At 47.1% G+C, this 12,548-nt stretch overlaps 1 long non-coding RNA gene across 1 annotated transcript in view; it reads left to right on the top strand.

Annotated features, from left to right (window-relative positions):
• Positions 1 to 271: 271 nt before the first annotated feature.
• LOC134911909 (uncharacterized) overlaps positions 272 to 12,548 on the top strand; it is an 82,947-nt gene continuing 70,670 nt past the window's right edge. The window contains exons 1-2 of the long non-coding RNA XR_010176958.1: positions 272 to 763; positions 2,389 to 2,542. This is a non-coding gene — a long non-coding RNA (uncharacterized LOC134911909). The remainder of the gene's footprint in view (positions 764 to 2,388; positions 2,543 to 12,548) is intronic.

Below are 12,548 nucleotides of genomic sequence, written 5' to 3'. Positions count from 1 at the left end.
AGCATTGAAGTAAAATCTGGACACTGGGAGATAGAGCCTTTACTACGGGGTGCTGCTACTGTGACAAGGAACTTGTAAATGTACACACAGAATCATGTGCTACTTGCAGGTGATTCAGGACTTATTAGCACACCAGGATTCAGGATCTCTGTAGCAGATGAACAGTGCACTGAACCAGCAACTGGTTAATAGGTCTATGATTAGCACAGCGCGACTTGGAACAGCAGACTGGATACACAGATGACACTCAGGTGGATGGAATGGAAACACAGCACAAAGCTGAAGATACTGCAGACTGAAAGCTTATATGCACTTGAGAGGTCTGAAATCATTGAGCTGTAGCAGAGATCTGTGCAAGCTGTGACACTGGAAACAGGTATGCTGTAACTTGGAAACTGAAGCAAGCTGAATGAATTCTAGAATCTGTGGAAGGAAGGTTTACAGAAGGAAGCCCAGCAATGCTGGAGCTGAGGGCAACTGAGAACTATAGTCTATAATACTCTGGAGCCAGGATAAGCAATGAGGCTTGCTGCACACATTAGCCTTGGGATCTGGATGTGACTAATTGCTCTGGCCCTGAACTACTGGTCAGGGGATACTTACAAATGTTATGCAGATCTCTGATTGGTTGCCATTGTCAGCTGAGACAAGGAACACTCTGACTGGAGGAAGACAATCAACTGACGTACTCCAACATGGACATCCATGAATCTGTTCACAACAAAGACTAGCAGGAAATATGACCTGCAGGACAGGTTGCAAGGTAGATGCTGAATTACTTTGTGCTTGTCATAAGCATTGCTAGTCTGATTCTTGACTCCAACACTTAGTGAATAAACCATACTTACCGACTTCTGGGCTGCTCTCTCCGGGAGAGAGCAGCCTGTCGGCTCAGCAGGGGGGGCTGGCAGTCAGGTGACGCGCAAGGGGGGGCGGGCCGGAGGCGGAACGGGGGGGGGGGGGGGACCGGAGGCGGAACGGGGCGTGGCTTCTGGATCGCGTCGTTTAAGCCACGCCCCCCACTGTGTAATGCCGCGATTACCGGTTTTATACAGCAGGGGGCGTGGTTACGATGACGCGATTCAACAAGAATCGCGTCATCGCCTGCCCGGACCGCCCACTTTACTCGTTAAGTGGGCGGCGGGCAGGCGGTGACCCTTGTAAATCGGGAGACTTGCCTGCTCTTCCGGGGGGCCGGGAGGGTCACCCGTTTTTCGGGAGCCTCCCGGCCATTCCGGGAGGGTAGGCAAGTATGGAATAAACCCCTAAGAATGTTGACAACAAGGTACCCAGACTATTGTCAACCAAGTCCGGTCATAAATATAGAAAACCACATTATTATTTATTAACAGTTTCTTGTATAGCACAGCAAATATCATTGCACTTTACAAATAGAAACAACAGACAGACAAAGAGGTAGGAGGGCCCTGCTCGCAAGCCTACAATCTATACACACTACATAGATCCAGCCATTCATTGGTACAGCTGGACGGCATCTCTGCAAGCTGCTTAGGCATTTTGGTCAGTTGACGACCTGCGGCACAGTGGTATGAGGTAGCGCAGTTCTTTGTAGTGGGAGAGCCAATCACACCCTGCAGTGCTTGGCCAGATTACCCAACGCAATCACTATGTGCGTGGTGAGGTTTAGACAAGGTGTAATGACAACTCATTACTGACAATGGTGCAATAGTTGTACCAAGAAAAACATTAAAAATAAACTTTAACAAACTTGTTTTATCCTGCAAATTATATTATTATCCGTAAAGTGTTATATCACTGCACACATTCCACATCTGCGTGCCAGTTGTATGTCACCCCCTTGTAAATTTATATCACTGTGTATATTTGCAGAGTTCCGGAAAGTGAGGGTAGGATGAAGGCCGCTATGGGGTCACCATTCCTGTATTGTTATCAATACTATGCAAAACATGAAAACATCACCATGCTATTACACCATAATATATAATAATGCTGTCATTTTATCTTATGTTACATAAACAATTTCCTCTTTACAATCCTTTGTCCTATTGTTTATTTGGTATACGTTGCGTTGCACACTCTTCCTGGGATATTTTGTATGGAACAGAAAATCAAGAGGGGAGATTGTGCCCCATGAACTCCATGTAAATACACTTATGATTTAGTAATTACGCGAATCACACTGTCACGTCCCTTTATCCAATATCTGCTTCTTTTTTACAGATGCCAAATACACTTATTTTAATTTATCATTAGGTGCCTCACTTTTGAATAAGCACTGCAAGTATATGAGTTAGAAGTGAAGTGCACTCCTGCGCAGTCTTCAACAATATGGCTGCCGATAGTGTATCTGCACATATGCGGCGCCATCTTGCCACTGCATGACTGACAGACGTCCTTCTCCTACAGTAACTCCTGAGACCCGGGACTCCACCCCACTATAACCGCTGTTTCCAGAACCCTGCACCGCTACCTTAGGAGAAGACAGTCACCAGTTGGTGGGCTTCCTACACCCCTTCTCCGCTACAGGCTCCACACCATTGCTGATCCAACCATTGTAACAGTGAGTACAGCCGCACATTCACTTGTGCTACAATAAACCACAGAGCCTGGTTAAGCTACTGGACTGGTCACTGCCTACACAATTACCGCTGATGTGTAAGTGTTATGATCACCTAGAAAACTGCTCACACTTCCCCAACAGTATGTGGTTCTGTGACACTCTTTTGCGAGTCATTTACAAGGCAAAAAAGACCTGATTTTCTCTTGTAAATGATTGCTGCTTTAAAGAAAAATGGAAGATTCGCAAAAAGTCCTGCACTTATGGCAACTCAGAGGCTGTTACATTTTACCCCTAGTGTCGCTTGAGCATAATATAGTAATATCAGCATTGCTTTCAATCGCCCTTACGGGTTCTGCTAATAGCTTAGCTATATTGTATTCTAAAGCCACTACTAAGGAGCCAAATTCAGTCATTAAGTTCTGCAGCATTGCCATCACTACCTTCTTGTCATACCAGGTGTATGACAAGGAGGTAGTGATGGCAATGCTGAAGAATTTAATAACTGAATTTGGCTTCTTAGTAGTGGACTACTACAGATATATTAAAACACGAGGACATGCACTGACACTGGTGGGAGGAAGGGTTAGGGAAAATTTGAGGAAAGATTACGTTACAGAAAGGGTATTGGACAAGTGGTGTTAGGTTCCTGGTGCTCAGAACAAGGGAGATGTTATGAAGTGAGTCCAGAGCACCAGGACGTAATGCTGGGAAAGGGGAATGGAAAGGGAATAGCCCCTGGAGCCCTATCTCCATTGTCTCGCCCGTGCTGTCAGTACACTCTTGCGAGACTATGGTTGCTTGAGCCCATGGCAGCCGCGTTTGAAGGGCGGATTACGTCTGCCCAACTTCGATGCCCCCTCAGGTCTTAATGAGAGACAAAGAGTGAACCGAGACAGGGTGATAACAAGGGGCCCTCTAACTAAACAACAAGGCCAGGGGCTACTAACAAACCTAAAACCAAAGTATGTGCGGCTTGCCGCCAAAGGAAAAGAACAACAAAGGAAATGCTGACCACACGCCGACACAATACTTTTGTGTACCGGCGGTGACAGCATAAGCAGAACCCTCTGCAAAACACCAGTGACAGAAATAATAACGGAATACAGCGGCCTAGGCCGACGGACGCGGCAGAGCCGCTACTCACGGAACCGGTACGAATACTGGCAAACGGACAGGAACCCCCAATGCTGCCGACACAGACTCTCAGAACTGGAGGACAGGCAGAATCCCAAACGACAGACCGGTGGACACCAAGAAGCCAGAAACTCGACCAGGCATAGGCAAAGCCACAGGACTTCTGGACAGGAACGCTTCACGGCAGGACACGGGATCAGACACAGGAATCGACACAGGGACTGACACAGGAAGCAGCTCGACAGACACTGCTACACAGGAGCTCAGGAACTGGCAGGAACAAGCTCAGAACTCAAGCAGACTGGAAACCTAGAAATATCACCAGCGTCTGTGAATTGCACTCAGCCAGCATATAACAGAGAGGCCTAATTAATTATGTGATGCAGCTGCCCTGTTGCATGACTCCAAACTGACAAGATGCAATTAGCAGCCAGGTGAGGCTGAACACATGGGAACAAGCTGCAATTACACAGACTCACCACCGGCAACAAACAAGAGTATTCTTAAACAGAGCAACGGGAAATCCTGGCCTGCAAGACAACTTATAAACATAAAATAGGAATGAACCACTACCTGTGGTTCATAACAGTATCCTCTCCTTAAGGGGGAGCTCCAAGCACCCCATGACACCCACGGGGAACATAAACAGAAGTATAACATAAAATACCTAACCGACATGCAAAACAGGAATGAGCCACAGCCGTGGCTCATAACAGTACCCCCCCCCCCCTTGAGGAGGGGTCAAAGGACCCCAAAATACAGACTATCCAAAGCAAGGGATAAAAAAAAAACCTGACACACTGGTCTAACAGACAAGAAAACAGAAACAAGCTGTAACAACAGCTTATAACAGTGCCCTCCCCTTGACGGTGGCCACTGGACACAAGACAAGGAAAAAAAAATCTTTTTTTTTTTTTTTTATCAAGGCAAGAGTCAAAAATTATTTCTTTTTCTTCTTCTTCTTTTTACAAAGCTCTTTAGGTCTGACCAAGGTAATTCCCCAAACATTGTCTGAACTGATGGTACCACCCAGCAAGGCTGCGTTCAAATCAGAGATAGGTTTCTTACCCTTGGGAGCTGAACTTTCAGGCAAAGTACTCCTATTAGAAGAAGAAGTCAGAAAAGCACATCCTGCAGTCAAAACAACGGGCTGAGACTCTTGTGCTGAGTTTACAGTATTTGGTGGACTCTCAACAGACAAGACGGGTGACTTAGAGGAACCTGAACCAATTTCTTTGGAACCATATCTTTTAATAATTGCATCACTGAATGCTGGGGGATCCTGAAGAATGGGATCTTCAGCTTTCATTAGGCTGGTCGCCCACTCAAAAGGCTCTCCTCTAAAAGAATAAATCAGATAGAGCACAAGGTTTTCTGAAGTGATGCCCAGAAATGGTCTAGACAACATAATAATGTAATAGTGTTTGTAAAGCGCCAGAAATTGGGCTAAGTCCCCATCAAATATTATGGATGTTGAGATATCAACAGAGTCAGGATCTATTTCCTTCCCATCTGACTGACTGGAGTGCTTTGCTAGGACCTGGTCACTATTGACCTTACTCGAGGCTGAGACTCTCTGAACCCCACCCGGGGCAGTGACTTTCTGAACCCCACCCGGGGCAGTGACTTTCTGAACCCCACCCGGGGCAGTGACTTTCTGAACCCCACCTGGGGCAGTGACTTTCTGAACCCCACCCGGGGCAGTGACTTTCTGAACCCCACCCGGGGCAGTGGCCTTCGGGAACCCCGCTGGGGCAGTGGCCTCCGGGAACCCCGCTGGGGCAGTGGCCTCCGGGAACCCCGCTGGGGTCAGCACCTCGGATTCTTTTACTGGGACCGAGCCGTCGGCCTCCCCCACTGGGACCGAGCCATCGGCCTCCCTCACTGGGACCGAGCCATCGCTTCCCTCACTGGGAGTGAGCCATTGGCCTCCCTCTCTGAGTCGATAATTATCGAAACTTCTCCCGGGACTATGACTTCCGGGACTTCTGCTGAAGCTATAACCTTCAGAACCTCCACAAATGCTATGCCTCTTAAGTTCTTTCCTGGGGAAGCGACCTCTAGACCCTTCTTTGAGGCTGCGTCTCTCGAGTTCCCTTCTAGAACTATGGTTTTATATACCCTTTCTGGGGTTGCGCTCTTCAAGTCCCTACCTGGGGTAACAGCTTCTGAGACCCCTTCTGGTATGGAAACCTGAGCTATAATATTTGATGTCCCTCTATAAGCTAGAGCATCGGGTACCGCTCCAGCGCTCTGGGCATCGGGTACCGTTCCAGCACTCTGGGCATCGGGCACCGCTCCAGCACTCTGGGCATCGGGCACCGCTCCAGCACTCTGGGCATCGGGCACCGCTCCAGCACTCTGGGCATTGGGTACCACACCAAGATCCTGAGCATCGGGCACCTCTCCAGGACCCCGGGCAACGGGCACCACTCCAGGACCCTGGGCAACGGGCACCACTCCAGGAACCTGGGCAACGGGCACCACTCCAGGAACCTGGGCAACGGGCACCACTCCAGGAACCTGGACATCGGGCACCACTCCAGGAACCTGGACATCGGGCACCACTCCAGGGGCTTGCAACTCTGCTTCAACAGGAACCTCAAGAGAGGAGAGAAACATTCTCTTTTGATTCCTGAATCTATAATGGGGCTCCCTTGCCCAAGGACCCCAATTATAGGACAGAGAGCTTTTTAGTGTGGGTTGTGTGACAAGTACCTCTGCCACAGTAGAGACAGGAGTAGGTCTTGTATCCTGACTCAACTTGGCCAGAGGGCAAGACTCATCACCACACTTTGGCTTGCGCAACTCACAGGTCTGCAGATAGTGGCCTAAACCCCCACAATATAGGCATAAGTTTAAGTTTCTGCGACGCAGACGCTCCTCTTTTGAGAGCCTGGGCCGCAGAAAACTTTTAAACCTTTTCTCTTCAATTAAACCAGAGGATTCTCTTGTCACCATACTGTGAACAAGAGTCTCTTTAGAGATAGATGTACTCACAACGACTTCTGGCAAGATGAGCAAGATTTTAGTCAGAAGGTTTTGCAGTTGCTTTAAGGATTGCTGCAAAACTTCTAGTCGCTCTGGTCTCAAAGCACTGAAAGCAGATTTCAGGGCTGAGAGAGATGCCTGCAGGGCTTGCATAGTATACATAGGAGGATTTAAAACTAGACAAGACAAGACAAGGCAAGACTAGACAAGGCAAGACTAGACAAGGCAAGACAAAGCAAGACTAGACAAGGCAAGACTGAATTTTTAAACTAGACAAAACAAGACTGTTTTTTTTTTTTAAACACCGGACTGGATTCTAAACACCGGACTGGATTCTAAACACCGGACTGGATTCTGCACACTGAATTCTAGACAATACTGGATTCTAGACTAGACACTGGACTGGGCCAAAAAAGAAAAAGGTTTTATTTCTTTTTTGTGGTAGGGCTGGTGATAATATTAGGTTCCTGGTGCTCAGAACAAGGGAGATGTTATGAAGTGAGTCCAGAGCACCAGGACGTAATGCTGGGAAAGGGGAATGGAAAGGGAATAGCCCCTGGAGCCCTATCTCCGTTGTCTCGCCCGTGCTGTCAGTACACTCTTGCGAGACTATGGTTGCTTGAGCCCATGGCAGCCACGTTTGAAGGGCGGATTACGTCTGCCCAACTTCGATGCCCCCTCAGGTCTTAATGAGAGACAAAGAGTGAACCGAGACAGGGTGATAACAAGGGGCCCTCTAACTAAACAACAAGGCCAGGGGCTACTAACAAACCTAAAACCAAAGTATGTGCGGCTTGCCGCCAAAGGAAAAGAACAACAAAGGAAATGCTGACCACACGCCGACACAATACTTTTGTGTACCGGCGGTGACAGCATAAGCAGAACCCTCTGCAAAACACCAGTGACAGAAATAATAACGGAATACAGCGGCCTAGGCAGAGCCGCTACTCACGGAACCGGTACGAATACTGGCAAACGGACAGGAACCCCCAATGCTGCTGACACAGACTCTCAGAACTGGAGGACAGGCAGAATCCCAAACGACAGACCGGTGGACACCAAGAAGCCAGAAACTCGACCAGGCATAGGCAAAGCCACAGGACTTCTGGACAGGAACGCTTCGCGGCAGGACACGGGATCAGACACAGGAATCGACACAGGGACTGACACAGGAATCGACACAGGAAGCAGCTCCACAGACACTGCTACACAGGAGCTCAGGAACTGGCAGGAACAAGCTCAGAACTCAAGCAAACTGGAAACCTAGAAATATCACCAGCGTCTGTGAATTGCACTCAGCCAGCATATAACAGAGAGGTCTAATTAATTATGTGATGCAGCTGCCCTGTTGCATGACTCCAAACTGACAAGATGCAATTAGCAGCCAGGTGAGGCTGAACACATGGGAACAAGCTGCAATTACACAGACTCACCACCGGCAACAAACAAGAGTATTCTTAAACAGAGCAACGGGAAATCCTGGCCTGCAAGACAACTTATAAACATAAAATAGGAATGAACCACTACCTGTGGTTCATAACAGTATCCTCTCCTTAAGGGAGAGCTCCAAGCACCCCATGACACCCACGGGGAACATAAACAGAAGTATAACATAAAATACCTAACCAACATGCAAAACAGGAATGAGCCACAGCCGTGGCTCATAACAAGTGGAACAGCCTCCCATCAGAGGTGGTAGGAGCTAAGACAGAAGAGCAAATTAAACATGCATGGGATAGACATAAAGAAATCCTTATGAAGAAATAAGGATCAAATAAGGTTTGAGGTAAAAGTTTGGTAAAAAAGGGGCAGACTAGATGGGCCAAGTGGTTCTTATCTGCCGTCAAATTCTATGTTTCTATGTTTTTATGTTTCTGCATACACTCAGGTTGGTACCGTGCAGTTTATGCCTCAGAATTATCCTCCTCATCAGAAAATTTTTTCATACACTGCTTGCAGGGTTCTCCACATGTCACGTGCTGACATATTCCCATGAATTATGGAGTACACATTCTAGTCTACAGCTAAGCACATGGGTGGTCATTCCGAGTTGATCCCTTGCTAGAAGTTTATAGCAGCCATGCAAACGCTATGCCGCCTCCCACTGGAAGTGTATTTTAGCTTAGCAGAAGTGCGAATGAAAGGATCGCAGAGCGGTACAAAGTTTTTTTGTGCAGTGTCAGAGTAGCTCAAAACCTGCTCAGCACTTGCGATCACTTCAGACTGTTCAGTTCCTGTTTTGACGTCACAAACATGCCCTGCGTTCGCCCAGGCCACGCCTGCGTTTTTCCTGGTACGCCTGCGTTTTTCCGAACACTCGCTGAAAACAGTCAGTTTACACCCAGAAACGCCCCCTTCACATCAATCACTCTGCGGCAGCCAGTGCGACTGCATCCCTGTGTGAAACTACATTGTTCGTTGCAATAGTACGCCGCGTGCGCGCATTGCGCCGCATGCGCAGAAGTGCAGATTTTTGCCTCAATGCTGCACAGCGACCGAAAGCATCTAGTGAACAACTCGGAATGACCACCTTGGTTCCCATGACTCTAACCACTTCATCAGAATTTGGATTCTAACCCTAATTATTGGGGATTTTACAAAGCTTTTACCACTTCAGCTGCATTTCCATAGCGATCTTCCACGTGGCCTAGTTGTCTGAGACTCTCAGACTGGAGAAAGACATGCTTGCAGCTGCACTTTGTATCTTTCTGTTTGTGCTGATCCAAACACAGCAACTCTCTGTATCGTCACACTTAAGGTAATGTCAGTGGCCAGGGCCCATACCCTGTTAATATATAGCCTATTGGAACGCTGGTCACAATAGGGTGTACAGCGGATGTGAAAGTGACTGTAAGGCCACACAGAGTACTTAACCCAGATGCTGGTTTAGGGGTTAAAGGGTAATGAAGGAACACTGGTAATGCAGGGGGTTAATAGCACTAACCAGCAGTAACACAGCAGTGGTATATGCAAGTATTAGGTGTCTCACTTTAGCACTGTGGCAGTCTTACACAGTTAAGAAGATGAATGCAGCCTGCACATGTGCAGTTTTTAAACAATATTTTTTACTGTTTAGTCTTCCCCCTTATAGGGTTCAACCAGGTTGATTTTGCCATGTAAACAGGAGAATTTTACTAAAATCTCTCACTCACTTTCTGATTCTCACACCCTATTAGATTTCCCCCTATTTCACTGTAAAGACCTACGGGCTTTGGTGGCGCCATATAAATAACCAATAACAATAATAATATAATTTGCAGCATTCTTACTTTTCCCCCCGCAAACATATTATTTGCTTTAATCCCCACATTATATTGTTATAATGGTCAGTTATTCTAACACAATTGCACAATACATTGCACACCCATCGCACATTACACTGCCTTATGACCCACCCCCGCCCCCGTGTTTATTCCAGCCTTGAGTTATTTGCCCTTTGTTTTAATTTAGAAATGTTATTTGCCATTTTGTATACTCATAAACCCCCCAGTAACACATGTCCTGCACTTTGTCTGGAAAAAAATAAAAAAAGATTGCAGCCTTAAAACCTTGACTTGGAAATAATGCGACAAATGCAGACATTTGGTTGTGGAAACTTACTGGGTATAAAAGGCTCATATTAGGGTAAGTGCAGTGTAAGTCTGATAATGGAGACACATCTGCTCACAAGCCACAGTATTAATTATATTGATGCACAAAGCTGCGGAGTGAGTTGAACGTTATTTATAGTGATCTTTGCTAAGTAAATCATTTTAAAAATGGCTTTCTAAATGTAACGTCTCCCTCTTAAGAAGCCCTACAGAAATAAAGAGGCTTTACAATGGAACATGAAACATATTGCGGTAGGAGCCAGAAGCTGCCTTGATTAATGCGCCCGATTATCAGTCATGCAAATCACTTTCACTTATTAAGTCGTGTTTAATATCCTAATGAAGGCTTCCTGAGCAGATTTGGTAATTTCAGAGAAAGTGACTGTGAACCGGTGCCCTCTCAGCGTGTTCCGAGCGCGCTTCCACAGAAAGAAAACCTCATTTAGTCCAATAACAATTTACATCAAATGTGTCGGCTTCTTTCTCAGATTCGGCGGCGCAGCGGGTTGTCAATTAACCTTTTCAGGTCCAGGAGTGATCTGCCATAAATTCCAGCTGTGAGGGCCAATGGACCAGGCATAAATGAAGATTACCTCCAGCTTATTCTTCTAAACAAGCGTCAGACACATGTTAAGTCTGTAATGAACACCATAGATTACGCTGTGCAGCGTGTAGCAGCGTGTCATTCTCACACGTTAACGCTCCGCTGTTCTGACAAGGCAGCAGTCACTAATGAGAAGGAAAGGCCGCAGTCTGCTCCTACAAATGACTGATTGTTTCTGGGGCTGGGAAGGATCAGTCATTATTGCAATCACGGGAGATAATTGCCCCTTTAAAGCATCGGTAAGTTATGCAATGACCTGTGGGCTTCTCCCAGGGGGATTTATTTCCTTTCAATTAGACATAACCCCATCATTGCTGATAGATTGCTTTTACTGGCTCAAAGACCTACAGGTAGAATCCGCTCACCTACTGACACTGCCCGCTCACCTACCTACTGACTATCCGCTCAACTACTGACACAATCCGCTCACCTACTGAAACTATCCACTTACCTACTGACACTACCCACTCACCTACTGACACTACCCGCTCACCTACCTATTGACACTATCCACTTACCTACTGACACAATCCGCTCACCTACTGAAACTATCCACTTACCTACTGACACTACCCACTCACCTATTGACACTACCCGCTCACCTACCTATTGACACTATCCACTTACCTACTGACACAATCCGCTCACCTACTGACACTATTCAACTCACCTACCTACTGACTCTATCCGCTCACCTACTGACACAATCCGCTCACCTACAGACATTATTCAACTCACCTACCTACTGACTCTATCCGCTCACCTACTGACACTACCCACTCACCTACCTACTGACACTTCCTGCTCACCTACCTATTGACTCTATCCACTCACCTATTCACACTACCCGCTCACCTACCTACTGACTCTATCCACTCACCTACTGACTCTATCCGCTCACCTATTGACTCTATCTGCTCACCTACCTACTGACTCTATCCGCTCACCTACTGACACAATCCGCTCACCTAGTGACACTACCCACTCACCTACCTACTGACACTAGCCGCTCACCTACGGACACTAGCCGCTCACCTACTGACACTAGCCACTTACCTACTGACACTATCCACTCACCTTCTGACACTATCCACTCACCTACTGACACTAGCAGCTCACCTACTGACACTATACGCTCACCTACTGACACTACCCGCTCACCTACCTACTGACACTATCCACTTACCTACTGACACAAACCGCTCACCTACTGACACTATTCAACTCACCTACCTACTGACTCTATCCGCTCACCTACTGACACAATCCGCTCACCTACTGACACTATTCAACTCACCTACTGTCAAAGTCGAAAAATATAGCGACCTATGATGCCTTGTACTAACCCCATGCGCTTGCCCGCTGCACGTGCACATTCTCTCCCGTGCGTGCGCATATTCGCAGTTGCGTGACGGCGCCTCCACGGTCGTGCGCTCAGGCGCGTGGTATGCGCATTTACGGTAGAGTTTGTGTGCGTCTGGCGGGCGACTCGATCGTTACATAGTTAATCTAAATAGTGTATTTTATAGGTTATGGTCCCCTTAATAATATCAGTAAGTTTGTTTAGTGTAACTGGTTCATGGACAGAGAGATCCCTCTTTTTATTATACGAAGGGTCAGACAGGTTTTGAGCAGTGGTGTTTAGTATGCAACGGTAGAGTATATTGTTAGTAACATTCCGGTGTTG

The sequence above is a fragment of the Pseudophryne corroboree genome, chromosome 4, assembly GCF_028390025.1.
Source record: "Pseudophryne corroboree isolate aPseCor3 chromosome 4, aPseCor3.hap2, whole genome shotgun sequence".
NCBI lineage: Eukaryota > Metazoa > Chordata > Amphibia > Anura > Myobatrachidae > Pseudophryne > Pseudophryne corroboree.
Note: the sequence above shows the minus strand (reverse complement) of the source record. Positions and strands in the feature narration are given on the sequence as shown.